Genomic DNA, 14,748 nt, shown 5'->3' with positions numbered 1-14,748 from the left:
ATAACCAGCAAAGAAGAATGGGTTCTGAGAGTTCCGTGTGAGTAAGGCTGACCTTACTCACTTACAAAGGACCACCTTCAGAGAAATATCAATTGCTCATTAACTTGGAAGCTTTATCCCTCACAACGCTTTTCTTCCCTGTCTTAGGCACTATTTCTATCTCTGTCTTATCCCTGAACCTACTCCATTTCTTAATTTGATGGTTTTGAAGAACCTGGAAAATGCAGGTTCGGAGGGCTATAGCTGTAATTTGGTTTCAGGAGGTGCACAGAGAAGGGAAAAAGAATTTCTCTAGCCAAGTGCTCAGCTCTGGTTCTGGCTGCATTTGCAGAAGAAGCATCAAAAAAAATGAGTAAGGTGCTTGCAGTTAATTAATGCCCTGCTTCCTAATGGAAAACACTTAAGTAAATAGCACTGGAGAACCCTTGAACTCCCCTCCAGTTCCACGCTCTGTGCGCTTTCATGAAACAACCCCATCTCCATGACAACCAAGGAACCTTCTTTAAAACTCAGCTCAGATGGCATCCTTTGTGAGACACCAGCTCCGGGAAGCCCTGGGCACAGGAATATGGCCTCTATTTCATGCTCCCGTTTACCTGACCCATGGGTTATGTTCTGTGACTTACCTATGTGCCTGCCTTTCTCCCCCAGGCTGTGAATCCAAGAAGTTTGGTAGGGGCCCATTCTTCTTTCTTCGATGCATTCTACAGTATCCTATGTATTTAGGAGTAGGTTCCCAACAATTGTTTGTTGATGGAAGGAAATAAGGAAGAAGGGGAGGGAGGATAGGTGCAGAGGAGAAAGGAAGGGAGGAGTGGAGGAAGGAAGCAAGGAAGGGAAAACATATGGCTCCGAGAATGTCAGTGAATGTGAAAGCAGCTCAAACCACTGTCCCATCTCTTGGAACTCGTGCAACTTCTTGTTATGACCTTTGCTTCCTTCTCTCTCTGAGCCCTGCATCAACATGGTGGGCCTGTGTCCATAATAAGATTTCTGGTGTAATGTCTGGTGCCTTCATTCTATTCTCAGGTGAGCTGTAGGTAATGCCACCCCAGAAAGGGACTGGCACCTCATGGGATCATGACTGGGCCTGCTCAGGAGCAGGTGGAAGGACCTAGCAAATTATGCCCTCAAGACACTTCTCTGGTTCTGCCCTTTGGGGCCCATGAGTTCCTTCTTGAAGCGTTGCAACATAGAGTGAAATGTGGAAACAGGGCTCAGGGCACGTTCTGGCTTCAGCCATTTCCATGACCTTGGACCAGGTACTTCAGCAACAGTCGTTTCTGCATCTAGAAAGGAGATGGGTGTATAGATCTTTCAGTTCTTTCAGCTCTGAGATTCAGGGGTGTCTTATCAGGCAGGTAAGGGTCAGAATCCTGGAGGCATGATGATAAAGGAGTAAGGGATGCTTTTTCCTGCCAAAACTTCAGGGTGTGGAAGCAGGCAGGGTGGCTTCAGGCTGACCTTGGCTAACCTTCAGCCACTAGGATGAGAGAAAGTTGACCTCTTTATTTTTCACCAGTCCAGTCAAGTAGGCATTCCTTCTTGGATGGTTGGAAGCAGGTGTCTACTTCTGCTATTCACTGGAATGGCTTGGGGACCTTTAGAAAACACTGAGGCCTCTGTTCTACCCAAGATATTCTGATTTAGCCCTTCTTGGCAGGGATGACTCACCCATGAGGCACAGTGCTCGGGGTACACAAAGTGTTTTTATTTGGTTTAGAATCAGAAGAAGAAATTAGCTTTTAGTACAAAGAAAAGGTTTTAATATGTAATATTAATATATTTGTCTTTATACCAATGCAGCAATAAAATATGATTTCAGTATATTTTTAGAGGAAAAGGCCCTTGAAAATCATAGCATGGCCCTGGGCAGAGGTACCCATGTGGCATCATGAAGTTTAAAATCTTCTCAGGTGGTGCTAATGTGCAGCCAGGGTTGAAAACCAATGGCTTAAAGGGTACCCAAGTGGCTTTCTATCCTTACATATCTCTAACTGGCCTCCCAACACCTGGCCAGAATTTACAGTTTTAGAAAAATTGAAGTTAATTTAAATTCCTAGATTTTCAATTAAATTGAAAATCTGTCTCTCGGAGTCATCACTCAAATACTTTTTGAATGTGGCAGTTACTGGTGATGAGCAGGCCATGAACAGGTGCATATTGGTGCGTGGATAGAGGAAGGTAATTCTGCTGGTGGAACCACAGACACAAGGTGTCTCTGGGTACCTGGGGGTGTCTGGATGGGCTGGGAGGGGGTGCTGATGGAGATGAGCCCACACGGCCACCCGGATAGCAGACGGGTCTTCTTGCATGTGTGGGGCCCAGGGATTTCCAAGTTCTTCATTTGTACTTGATCTCATTTGACTTTACAACACCACCAAGGCAGGAAGAGCTATCCTCACTACCTCATTTATAAAGTTGGTGCTGGCCGTACATCACAACAGGTGCCTGCTTCAAACCACCACCAGATGCTGGGACCACCCACCATGGCAGGTGATGTACTGTCACCCCCGGAATTTTGCTGACTTACAACCCTGAATCTGAACCAAACTGAATGTTAGTGTCACCCTGTGTTTGGGAGGAAAATGGAAGTATTTAATTTTCGCCAGGTTTTCAAGGCCTTCCATTGAACTTTGCCATCACTTCCGTAATTATACAGTGATGCCACAGCATCCATATCTGAAATGCTCAGGTGCAAGAGACAACAGGTGACCTTTTTTTTTTTTTTTAATATTGTATTTACTTATTCATGAGAGACACTGAGAGAGAGGCAGAGACACAGGCAGAGGGAGAAGCAGGCTCCCTGCATGGAGCCTGATGCAGGACTGGATCCCAGGACCCCAGGATCACAACCTGAGCCAAAGGCAGACGCTCAACCACTGAGCCACCCAGATGGCCCAACAGGTAACTTTTTGTCCTTTCTTTGGGAACAAGTTCAATGGCTGTGTTTTGGAAGCCACTCCAGAGTACAGGACCACAGAAGCACCTGTTGGCTTCCTGAGGGGCCCAGAGAGTGTAAACACTGACCACTATCCCCTCCTTCCCACTGCTCCAATAAAAAAGAAAAATAAGTAAAAGGGACACTGTTTGCTAAACTGGAGATCAACAATCTTGATCCTCCCTCCTGGCAAGACTAAATTGGCTTTACTCCATTAGCCAGCATGGAAACTTTTACAGTGGAGAGAAAGTACAGAGAAAAAAAATACTTTTTTTTTTTTTAATTTAAGGAATGAGCATGAAACATTAAGAGATCAATGCAATACTATTCCAAAGATCTGAGAGCTTCATTAAAACAAAACAAGACAGAACATGTATATTTGGGTAAATCTCTTATCAAGAGAGGGGAAAAATGATCACTGTTTTAGAAGGAACCAAATGTACTATTTTTTTAAAGATTGTATTTATTTATTCATGAGATACACCGAGAGAGAGGCAGAAGGAGAGGCAGGCTCCATGCAGGGAGCCCGATGTGGGACTCGCTCCCAGGACTCCAGGATCACAACCTAAGCCAAAGACACTCAACCACTGAGCCACCCAGGCATCCCCAAATGTACTATTTTAGCCAGTAAGATATGTTACTTGGTCAATCTTTAAGACAGTGGTCCCCATTTTATTTTGAACACCAATCTTATTATTCAAAATGTCTGAGCAGGTCTCCCCATCATTTATTTAGAAGGAATTCATGAGGGCAGCCCCTGTGGTGCAGCGATTTGGCGCCGCCTTCAGCCCGGGGTGTGATCCTGGACACCCGGGATCGAGTCCCACGTTGGGCTCCCTGCATGGAGCCTGCTTCTCCCTCTGCCTCTCTCTCTCTCTATCTCTCTGTGTGTCTCTCATGAATAAATAAATGGAATCTTAAAAAAAAAAAAAAAGGTATACATGAGTGTTTCTACACACATCTCTTATGTAAACTGTAAAATCTACAAAAAAGAGAAATTAAAAAAGTAAAATTAAAAATAAATATGAGTTCAGATGTTCTTTCACAGGCCCCCGTGGAGAGTCTGGCACTCTCCAGGGTGCGCCCCCTGGCTTGGAAACCACCTGGAGACACCGAACGAGCCCAGTGGGTCTACCGAGGATGGCTGCAACAGCTCTCTCACGTCTTTGCTAGAAACATGGGACATGTGGATACACATTTAGCAAGAAGATGTTGTTAGGGCAAGACAAGCCACTTCCAGTTTCCAGTCCAGCATGTAAGGAGCTCAGATGTCTTTATTCTAACAAGTAAAATGCTGAATTAACTGAAAAATCAGCATCTCTTCTTAGATTCATCACAAAAGTGAGCTTGCCCAGGAAAGCACTGCCCCCAAGGTTGGAGATAAATAGTCCCCTACAGAGAATCACAACTTATCAGAGCAAATATCCATGAGCAGAAACCTCTATGGAAACCAGTGCAGAGGTAGGAGAACCTAAACCGGAACTGGCGAATTTCTGGAGGCTCAGGGTGGCCAAACCTGAGAGATAAAAAGTCCAGGAGGACCCACAATGAGGGAGTGCCACACTTCTGTGTGTTTTACCTCCTAGATACCTACCAGATACTCACAGTGAAGATCAAAGAAAAACACCCTCCTGCTGCCAGCAGGGGGAGGGGAAAAGGAACCATTCTGAAATATAGAGCATTCTGTTCTTCCCCAAAGTCTTACCCCCTAGAGAAACTTGTTACCCAGAGCCTAACCTGCTGGCGTTTTATCAGAGCCTAAGCACCCTGGGGGAAGTTAATGCCCAACTCCAGCCCTCTCCAGCCATGCTATCCCACCTAAGAGGAGGCAGTAATAAAGATGAGAGGCATAGGCTCATCAAAAGACTGAGACTCCATTGTAGGACTGGAGAGCATTTCCCCTTCTCCGTACCCATGTTACTAAAGGTCTTTTTACAGCAGGTCCTTGTACCCAGTACATCATGCCTGCCTGGCTACACAAAACTACAAGGCACACTTCAAGGCAAAAAAAAAAAAAAAAAAAAAAAAAAACGAAATTTGAAGAGATTGAACAAGCATCAGAACGAGAGTCACATACTGCAGGGATGTTGGAATTACCAGACCAGAAATTTTTTGAAACTATGGTTAATATGCTAAAAGGTTTTAAATGGGAAAAGTAGGCAATGTGCAAGAAAGTTGGATAATGTAAGCAGGAAGACGAAAACTAAGAAAATTTCAAGAAGAAATGCCATAGGTCAGAAACATAGTAACAGAAATGAATTCTTTTGATGGACTCATTTGTAGAGTGGAACCAGCAGAGGGAAGAATCTCTGAGCTTGAGGATTTGATGACAGAAACTTCCAGACTGAAAAGCAAAGAGAAAAAGGACTGAAAACACAGAAGAAACTATCCAAGGACTATGGGACAACACAAAAGGTACACACACACAATAAGAATACCAGAAGGAGGAGAAAGAGAGAAAGGAACAGAAGAAATATTTGCAGCAATTACAACTGAGAATTTCTCCAATTAGTGTCAGCAGATAAACCACCAATGCTCAGAGAACATTAGGGAGGAAAAATACCAAAAGCAAAATAAAACAAAATAAAATAAAAACCACACTGCTGGGCAAGTCATATTCAAACCTCAGAAAACCAAATATAAAGGGAAATATCTTGAAGACCGCCAGAGGAAAAACCAGATCACCTAGAGGACCAAAGATAAGAATTACATCTGACTTTTCCTCAGAAATCATGCAAGCAGGAAGAAAATGGAGTGTATTATTTGAAGTTTTGAGAAAGAGAGAAAAAACAACCTAGAATTTTTTACCCTGTGAAATTACCCTTCAAAATGAAAGAGAAATAAAGACTTTCTCAAACAAAAATTGGGTGGGTTGTATCCAGTAGACTTTCTCAGGAGTATGGCTTCCTTACTAAGGTATTTGGGGGATGGAGTATTAGTTTTGAAGCCATATTAGTTTTGAGTATATCTTGTCCTAACTCACTATAGTTTTTTTTTTCCTTTTAAAGATTTTATTTGTTTATTCATGAGACACACAGAGAGAGGGGCAGAGACATAGGCAGAGGGAGAAGCAGGCTCCATGCAGCGAGCCCGATGTGGGCTCCATCCCAGGACCCTGGGATCATGACCTGAGCCAAAGGCAGACGCTCAACCACTAAGCCACCCAGGTGCCCCTGGTTGTGGTTTTTTAAAACCAATTTTTAAAAAATAGCATGACAAGAAGTGGCTAAACAAAAGTAGAAGTGAACTAGCTGGATATGCTTCCTGTTTGCTCACATCCAGAATTAAAGAAGTGAGAAAACTAACACTGATATTTTCAGGGGGCGGGTGGTGTCATCCTAAGGCCAAGAATTACACCATTCATTTTACATGTCTTAGAAGATGGAATAATGCTAAGTAGCAGCTGTTATTTTCCCCATATTACCGACAGGGAATGGAGACATCTTAGCGGGTAGTAGAGCAGGATTTGAACCCAGAAGCATTGTAATCTATGAAGAAGCAATCCACCTGCAGCCCTTGCCACAAGAAAATGTCAAGGGATGTCCCACCAGGCAGAGTCCTGAGTCCCTTGCATTTTAGACCAAGAACAGAAAAAGCAAAATAACTGCTTGGAGCACATGAGAAATAAAAATCCTCCTTGTTTACTGCTATGATCTGAACGTGTGTGTCTGTCACCATCCCCCAAGTTTATGTTTTGAAGCCTACCCCCAAGAGGATGGCACCTGGAGGTAGGACATTTGAGAAGTGATCAGATTGTGAGGGTAGAGCCCTGCTGAATGGGATTAGTGCCCTCAGCAAAGAGATCACATACAGCTCCCTCGCCCCTCCTGCCATGTGAGGGAAAAGTGGGAAGGTGGCCACCTGTTTGGTTCCTTTGCGCTGCTATAACAAAATACTGCAGACTGGATGTCTTACAAACCATCAGAATTTCTCTCTCTGGAGGCTGGAGTTTTGAGGCTGGGGCGACAGCATGGGCAGGCGGGGGCCCTCTTCCAGGCTGCAGACTTGTTGTAACACACTGGGCATCAGGTGTCTAACACGTGATTTGGGGGACGGGTGGGGAACACAAACATTCAGATCTATGAATGAGGAAATGGGCACCAGATCTGCTGACACCTTGATCTTGAACTTCAAGATCTTGAGCCTCCAGAACTGTGAGAAAAAAATGTGCTTTTCAAGTGAGCCAGTTTATAGTATTTTTTTGCCATAGTCGCCCTTATGTGCTAGGACACTCACCTCACCACAACCTGGCTCAGGGGAGAGCCTGGAGGTGTCCCTGTGTAATGTGCAGGAGGCAGCAAAATAGATTGTCCATCCCCTCTCCACACTCGGCTCCATTGTCCGTGGCAACAGTTTCTCAGGAGAGATCTGAGGCCAAAGCCTCACATTCCTCCCCAACCAAAGCCCTGAAGGTGGGTCATGGGTGGGCAACAGGAGACTGGGGTATGTTTGGGGCTCAAACAGAGTGATTTGGGTTTTTTGCTTTTGTGTTTTTTTAGGAGGAAAATGAAACTAAGGAAAGTTAGATGATGAGAGGTTGTAACACGGTTTGAATTAAGGGGTGGTGGAAGGGGAGGTGGGCAGGGGGTGGGGTTGACTGGGTGATGGGCACTGAGGGGGGCACTTGATGGGATGGATGAGCACTGGGTGTTATTCTATATGTTGGCAAATTGAACACCAATAAAAAATAAATTTATAAAAAAAAGAATAAAAAAGAAAAGAAACGATGAATACCCACCATTTGCTTCAATGTAGATGGAACTGGAGGGTATTATGCTGAGTGAAGTAAGTCAATCGGAGAGGGACGATCATTATATGGTTTCACTTGTATGGGGAATATAAGAAATAGTGAAAAGGATTATAGCGGAATGGAGAGAAAACGAGTGGGAAAAATTAGAGAGGATGACAAAACATGAGAGACTCCTAACTCTGGAAATGAACAAGGAGTAGTGGAAGGGAGGCGGGTGGAGGAATGGGCACTGAGGAGGGCACTTGACGGGATGTTATAATATATGTTGGCAAATCAAACTTCAATAAAAAAATTAAAAACAAAAAACAAAACAAAACAAAAGACTTACACTAATACTCCCATGTTCTAATGCATGTCTTCTCTCCGATGGCACATCTGGTGGCTCTTTCTATGCCAGAAGAAAGAACCAGACTTGAAAGCAGAAATCTTGCTGTAGTTTACTTGGCAGCAAAACCTGAGCTGAAATGATGTAAGGCTGTTCTTGGTTTCCATTGGCCCCATTGACTGTGAATAGACATCCCTTTCCTGCAGCAATATCCGTGGATTTGAAGACAGGCACTGCCCCAGGCCCAGCCCCAGCCAGGGATGCTTTGTAATATAATGTAAGTAGTGACTACTCTTCTAAAAGCCACAATATTCTAGATTCCTTTGCACAGGACCTGTGTTAGCTGAAATGATGTAAGGCCATTTCTGGTTCCCCCCCTCCCAAGACTTTGGCAGGTGAATTTTCCTCTCTTCACTAAACACTGGGGTTACTGAACCTCAAATTGATCCTCTCCCCCATTCTTTCCCAGATGTCTACCAGGTAGGGTTGCAGGATGACCTGTAGTTTCAGTCTCTTGGGTTGTTACCCAGCTGTCTGCACACACCATCATGCCCTGACCAGATGAACATCGACCTCCCTACAGCACACTGGGAAGAAATCAGGGAAGCTGGGGTGAACACCACACCACAGAAAGTGGGAATCTAGACCACAGCGTCTACAGCAAGGCAAGGGCTGTGGACAGGCTGTTCTTCCTCATTCTGGCATCACGTGGGCAGCTGGTGATTCTAATGCTCAGACCAGAAACCAAGGTTGTCTCCCATAAACTTGGCCTCGATGGGCACTATTATTATTAATAAAGATGGTAATATGGTAATTGCAGGATCGTTCGTAATGACAAAACCCCTCCCCCACAATCCTAAGTGATCTTCTAAAGGGGACTGATTAAATAAATCATGAGACACCCATGCAATGGGAAACCAAGCAGTGACCAAAATGAATGATGACATGGGGCAGGCAGTGTGTTGTGGGGCAGTACGCCTCCAGTCCAGCAGGTGTGCAGAAGGAGTTAAGTGTCCTGGAGAAATTAAAGCAGGGGGAGGATAGGGCAGTCATGGTGGGAGAGGATTGGAGTTTTGAATAGAATGATTAGGAAGTGCCTCCCTGAGAAGGCAACATTTGAACAAAGACCTGGAGGAAGTGGAGGGGCAAAGTGTGAACATCCAGGGCCAGATTCATCCCCAGCAGCAGGAACAGCAAGTGCAAAATTCCTCAGACAGAAGCATATTTGAGGGGAAAGCAATAGAGAAAATTTTGGCTTGGTGGTGGGTGGTGAAGTGGAAGGGAACCTCAGGTCTCACTCTGGGAGACAGAGAGCCATTGGGGGGAGACATAGAGCAGAAGAACCCCACCATCTGAGGCTTTAAAAGGGTCACTGCCGGGACGCCTGGATGGCGCAGTGGTTGAGCCAACTGCCTTCGGCTCAGGTCATGAGCCCAGGGTCCTGGGATCGAGTCCTCCATCGGGCTCCTGCAGGGAGCCTGCTTCTCCCTCTGCCTGTATCTCTGCCTCTCTCTGTGTCTCTCATGAATAAATAAATAAAAATCTTCAAATGAATGAATGAATGAATGAATGAGTCACCATGCTTGTGGTATGAGAAAGGACTGTGGTGGGCAAGGCAGAAGCAGGATCTGGTGAACCTTAACCATGTGGGTGGTGTACAGGGGAGATGGGGGGCCAGATTTAACAGGGTTGGGATTTAGCCAGCTGATTGTGACAGATTCAGAGAGGGACAGATTGAGGTGTGTGCAAAGAAAGGGATAATGATTGACACTAGGGTCACTCAGTTCTGGAGAAAAGGAAAGGGAAGAAGAGAAGAAAGAGGCAAGATTGGGGCGCCTGGGTGGCTCAGTGGATTAAGTGGCAGGCTCTTGGTTTTGGCTCAGGTCATGATCCCAGGGTCACAAGATGGAGTCCCTGAGGGCTCTGCATTCAGTGGAGTCTGCTTGTCCCTCTCCCTCCCCCTTGGCTCCTTTCCCCACACTATTCCTCTCCCCACTTGCTCTTTCTCTCTCACTCTCTCTAAAATCAATAAAATCTTAAAAAAAAATAAGAAAAGAAAGAAAGAAAGAAGGAAAGAAAGAAAGAAGAAAGAAAGAAAGAAAGAAAGAAAGAAAGAAAGAAAGAAAGAAAGAAAGAAAATCAAAGATGGAGGAACAATGGAGGTTGTTGGGATGGATGGTGTCTGTGGATTGTAAGTCCCAGTGGTATTGAGGAGTTGTTGGAATCTGAGTAAGAGAGGACTGAGCAGGAAATAGGCTAGGGTCATTGGAGAATAGAATACCTGAAATTAAGACTATGGACAGCATTGCAGTTTCTGGTGATGTCACTGTCAAGGGCATGACCATGGAGAGAGGGGGTTGAGGAGAGCACAATCATTGAAGGAAGGAAGGTCAAGAACTGACATCCCAGGGTGTGAAGGATTGTACATGTGGATAGATAGTGAGCCAGGAGTCAAAACTTCCTGAAATGAGCATCTCATGACTTAGGAATGAGAGTGGGAAGATGACTGCTTCAAGGACAGCTAATACTAATTCAGGCAGTGACAATTAGCAGGATTGTCATCCGACCCTCTATGATCTCTGCCTCCTGTGGTGTCCTTGTATGATTGCCTCCCATATTGTGCCAGGGTTGGTTGCCTGCATAACCACTAGATTATGGCAGAAATGATGGCATGTCACTGCTAAGATGAGGTTGTAGAGGACACTGAAGCTTCTGTCTTGGTCACTCTTTTTCTTGGAATACTGTCTCTCTGTAAGAATACATGTCAACTACCACGTCATGAGCAGCCCCCATGGTAAGGAAGCAGAGCCTCCTGCCAATGGACACATGATTCCTCTAGCCCCACTCAGGCATTCAGATGACTGCAGCCCCAGCTGATTGCTTGCCTGTAACCTGAGCAGAGATCCTCAGCCAGCACCACTTGGCTGAGCCACTCTCAGATTCCTAACCCTCAGAAACTTTATCACATAATAACATTTGCCATCTCCAGCTTCCATGGTTCTATAGTTATTTTGTTCCTACACAAAAGTAGAAAAGTAATTCAGATTTTTATAAGTGTTTCCATAACAAATACCTAAAATATGAGAGGCAGAGGCAATGGGCAGTAGCCAGGGGAACTTTACAGAGAGCATTTGATAAAAGCCTAAACTACTTTGACCAGAATGTTAGAAGAATTTGAATTTGGGGAGACTGCTGTTGAGGGTAAAAAGAAAGGAGGAGAATCTTATTGAATGCTGGAGGGAAGGGGATCTTTGTTACGCAGTGACAGTATTTAGCAGCACTACTGCCTGCAATATGTAGGCAACAAAAAATGCATTTAGTGAACTGGGTGGTGTAACAAAGGAGAACTGAAGGTTCCCCCTGCTTTCTTCTTGCTTCTTATAGTAAAATATGAAAGAAGAGAGAGATACATTGAAGGAAAAGGAGCAAAGGTTTGCTGTTTTTGAAGATTTCCTAGCCTCTCCAGATGGCAATTGATGCTGAAATTAAGAAATGGCTTCTGAGCAAAGATCAAACACAAGGCACTCTCATAAAAGCATATTCCAGAAATGAAAACAGTGAGTGACTCTAAAATCCTTTGTAAAGACCTCAGAAATATCAAAGGTGGTAACTTAGGGTGCCATTCAATCAGAAAAAAAAGGCCCTCTAAAATTTTAAGGGTATGCTTCACAGACTCTTTCAATAATACAATAGAATTTTTAAGAAGCTTACAAGGACTACTCCTCAGCAGAAATCCCAGGTAAAGAAGGACTTCTACTGAAGAGAATTATGGGTGTGGTTTTCATATAAAACCCCAATAAGATTCACATGAGACCCACAATGTTGTAAGGGGAATTATAGCTCCAGAAACACCTCCAGCCTGGACAGACACAGACAGTTTAAAATGAAAGAAGATTCAAAATAAAAAGAAGCCTCTGAACCACCCCCCCCCCCCAACTTCTAGAAGCAGGGGAAGTTGAGAAAACTGTTCATATTATGTGTCATGCATTACCTGTCATGAAAAAGGTAACTCAGAGGATTGAACGAGGAGCCCAGAGCACAGAACCAAGAGCCACGTTGCTATTTGTGGGCAGGTGCAGGATTAAGTCCTAATCCAGGAACTGGCAACATTTGCTCAGTGGGACTTTAGAATCACTATGGACCAGTGGCTCCTTTGGACTTCCATTTATCCTTTTGGACACAGGCATGTCTAAAAAATTGTCCTCTGCCTGTCTCCACCAATGTTGGGTATACAAAGGAAAGATAACTTGTCTTTTTATGTCATGGGCTTCTTCTGCACCTGAAATTGATTTTGATGATGAGATTCTGGACTCTGAGCTGATGCTGTAATGGGGTAAGATTGGCGGAGATGAGGTGGGATTAGCAGAGTGTAAGGTGGACATGTGAGATTAACATGTGAGAGGGACGGAAATCACTGGTGACCAAAGGCAGACCGAGGTACCCAATCCTCAAGATGCTCCCAATGACTCCTGCCTCCCAGCAGTCCCCTCACGCACTGTATCAGAGTCAGTCTGTATGACCAGGGAAATACAACCAGAAATGCTGGTATGTTATGTGTGAGACCAGGTTATAAAAGGTACTGAAGCTTCTGACTTCATTGTACTCATCCTCTGTCTCCGCATTCACTCACTCTGGTGGAAACCAGCTACCATAGCTGTTGGGAGCAGCCATCTGCAGACGTTTACATGGGGAGGAACCGAGGCATTTCACCTGCAGTTACCTGAGGGAGTCTATAAGTGAATCATCCAGATCCACTCAAGGCTTCGGATGACTGTAGCCCTAGTCCAGACCTTTACAATGACTCCATGAGAGGTCTCCAAACACAGCTTCCCAAGAACGGCACTCCCAAATTATTGACCTCTCAAACTGTGAGACAATAAGTGTTTGTTGTCTTCAGATACTTAGTTCCACGTGTAATCTGATATATAGCAGTGGTAATTAGTATGGTGGGATGGCTATTAAAGCTTCTGCCTGGGGAAGTGGAGGCATAGAGAAAATACATTTGGGACTTTTTTCCCAAATGGAAAAAGAAGAAAAAAGTCAAACAAATATTCACAGTTCTGACTGAGAAAGGACACAGGTGAGTATCACTTTTCCACTAAGGTGAGTCAACTGTTGCTCAAAATCCAACAGAAATCTCTTCCCTTAAAAGAGGTGGTGTCCTCGACTTCTCCAAACATCCTGAAGCCAAACTTCAGAAAAGATGCCAGCCTGGGAACAATAATAAGTGAAAGTGATGTTAGGTGTGATGTACAGAAAGAAGAGAAGGTGAGCTTCGGAGTCAGGAATGCTGATTCAGCCCCAGCCCCTCATTCACTGGCTCTGTCACACTCATAGTCTCATGTATGCTCAGCCTCTTTGACACAGTCATTGGTTAAAATATCCTGTGGATTGACCTGAAGATAGACACCCAACTGCAGTCCCCCTTCCCTGGCTCATGCACAGATTGAGGGCATTTGATAACGTTAGCCACCTACTCCACCACACCCACCCCGGCCCCTAACTAATTTCTAATATTTCAAGAATACTTTTCTCTTTTTCAGGTTCAGAAGTGTCCATTCCTGGGAAACATCCACCCATCCACCCACCAGTCTATAAACTCAATTGCAGATCACACTTGGTGGTAGTCTAAACCATGCCTGGAACTTAGTAAGTTTTTATGTATTTGCTGAAAGTAAGTGGATAAATGTATGAATTATGTAAACAAAGAATGTGCTTCAGCTATTGTGACTGGTTGTTTACTAAGCCAGCTAATTTAGATCCAGAAGGTAAATTATCCATTAGGCAAATTTCAACATTTATTCAGGTTTAGTTACTGGTGAATGTGGAAGTAGGGCTTAGAAGTCGGGTCTCTTGTGGTCTAAGGCAGTTTTCCTCATTGTATGATAAAGAATTTGTCTGGTCTTTGTCCCTAGGAGGAAGCTTCTAGGCCCTTGGGACTTTCCAAGTCATAACAGTATTTTTGTTATTTGTGGTGGACTCCAGGGACCATGCCTGAGTTCCTTCTACGATGGCTCAGAAAATAAAAAGAAAAAAAAAAGAAAAAAAATAATAAGATGGTTCAGAACAAAAGGCTGGTCATGCCTGAACCAGCAACCAGGTTTTCAGAGTTTTAGGACCTTGAACTAGATAATATTAGCCCCACCTTCAGGGAGATTGAGTTCAATCATGTGCTCAATGATTTAAACAATCATGTCTACTTTATGAAACCAGGATAAAAACTCTGGACACAATCTCCATTAAGCTTCCTGGTTACACGCATCCATGTGCTCGGACAGTAGTGTACCTTGATTCCATGAGGAGAGGACACAGAAGCTCCACATTTGGCATCCTTCCAGACCTCACCTATGGATCTCTTCTTCTGACTGACCCTGATTTATATCCTTCATTATAAACTGAATTGTAGATATATAGTGCTGTCTTGAGTTCTGTGAGTCGTTCTAGTGAATTATCAAACCTGAGAGGATCATGAGAACCCTCTGAATTTATAGCCAGTTGGTCATAAGCTTGGGTGGCCGGAAAACTCTGGAACTTGTGCCTGAAGGAAGGGAAGTATTCCTGGGGATTGTGTCCTTAAACCTGTGCAGTCTGTCCTAACTTGGGTCGGTTACTGACAGAACTGCATTGCAGTGTTGCACGCCTACTAATGTAGGAATGCAACAGATGAGCTATTTTTTTTGAAACTAACCTTGTATAAGCTACCTAAATAAGCTCAGATAGGCACATATAAGC

General features: G+C 44.2%; 1 long non-coding RNA gene across 2 annotated transcripts; it reads left to right on the top strand.

The window, feature by feature from the left end:
- The first annotated feature begins 514 nt into the window (after positions 1-514).
- LOC144323913 (uncharacterized) lies at positions 515-14,476 on the top strand. Of its 2 annotated transcripts, XR_013389260.1 has the most exons (8): positions 515-672; positions 1,030-2,184; positions 2,386-2,496; positions 2,758-2,907; positions 8,089-8,293; positions 11,401-11,573; positions 13,560-13,665; positions 14,230-14,476. It is a non-coding gene; the product is annotated as an uncharacterized LOC144323913 (long non-coding RNA). The 2 variants fall into 2 exon arrangements; XR_013389259.1 differs by having other exon boundaries at positions 2,386-2,907.
- The last annotated feature ends 272 nt before the right edge of the window (positions 14,477-14,748 follow it).

This window comes from Canis aureus, chromosome 11, assembly GCF_053574225.1.
Source record: "Canis aureus isolate CA01 chromosome 11, VMU_Caureus_v.1.0, whole genome shotgun sequence".
Lineage (NCBI taxonomy): Eukaryota > Metazoa > Chordata > Mammalia > Carnivora > Canidae > Canis > Canis aureus.
Note: the sequence above shows the minus strand (reverse complement) of the source record. Positions and strands in the feature narration are given on the sequence as shown.